We start from the raw sequence: 1,286 nt of genomic DNA, 5'->3' as shown, positions 1-1,286 counted from the left end.
TGGTGCCCGGGGTGCAGCTCCCGGGCCGCCCGCTGTCAATACCACAAGCACCGGGTCGGCCCGGGCCCCGGCTGCCACCAGGGGCCCGGCGGACCCAAGCCGAAATGCCTCCAGCCCGGACCCGCCTCCGGGTTCCCCGCGTGTCCTTCCAGTCAGATCCAAACACCCGCTTCATGCCGCGGAGCGCCGCAGTCTTCCGTCGCTTTCAAACGGGTGTAAGGGTCCAGCTGCGGGCACCGGGCTTAGATGGTTCCAGGCCCTGAGAGCAGATGTGCCTCTGGCTTGCACATCAGGCAAGGCATGTCAGAGACCAGCGGCTGGGACTGACGGCTCCTGGGTCCTCCGTGTGTTTCGGTCATCCTGGTCACTTAGAACAACAGGTCGGCTCCAGAGCAAGGTGAATTTCTGTCTTGGCGTGTAGATTATTCATCGAGAGATGCCATTCCGGGGAGACAAACTCCACGGATTCAAACAATGTGGGGACTGAATAGTTTGGGCACAAAAACAGGGAAAAATCAGAAAGTGTGAAAGGTTTTGTGCCAACATTTGCGCAGTGGAGTATTTCAACCTTTCATTTTCAAATGATGTCTTAGTTTAGAAAACTGACATTTAAGTAGAAAATCCTCAGTAAGGGGTACATCACCCCAAACTTGGGTGCACTTCATTTTCAGATCCAGTTAAATGATCAAAAATGGATGTTCTTTGTTTCACATTGACCTGAAACATTTTTTAATTTTTTTTGAATCACTGAACTGAAAACCCCATTATCCACTCAGCTCCCTTCCTTTCACTCTTCTTGCATCTAGATTGTTCCTGGTCAGGTGTTCATGCACTGACATAACACCGCACAGTTTGCAGTGAACTTCTGAGTCACTTGATAGTTTTTTCTTTCCACCAGAAGGCATATTTTAATGGGAGAAATCATTATATTCATACAGAGTTTAGCATACCTTTATTTAAATTTAGGGTAATATTTGACTTGCTTTGTGTGTGTCACACAGTTACATGTGTATGTATGTGTGTACACACACAGCTGCATATATACATGCGTGTGTATGTGCATATACATATATCTCTCTGTATATGCACTTTCTCTGTATATACACATATGCAAGGGCTTTAATTTAGTGGTTCTGCCAAGTTCAAAGGCATTGAGAACACTCAGTGTCTCCTAGGATTGGGTCCAAACTTTCCAGCCAGCAGACAAAGCATGAGCCAGCCATTTTTGTACACCAGTCTGTTTGCAAACACTGAAGTGCTGGCTAGTATCAGCCCCAGAACCTGAT

This window comes from Crocodylus porosus, unplaced genomic scaffold (assembly GCF_001723895.1).
Source record: "Crocodylus porosus isolate Cpor-Errol unplaced genomic scaffold, CroPor_comp1, whole genome shotgun sequence".
Lineage (NCBI taxonomy): Eukaryota > Metazoa > Chordata > Crocodylia > Crocodylidae > Crocodylus > Crocodylus porosus.
This window is presented reverse-complemented; position numbering follows the sequence as displayed.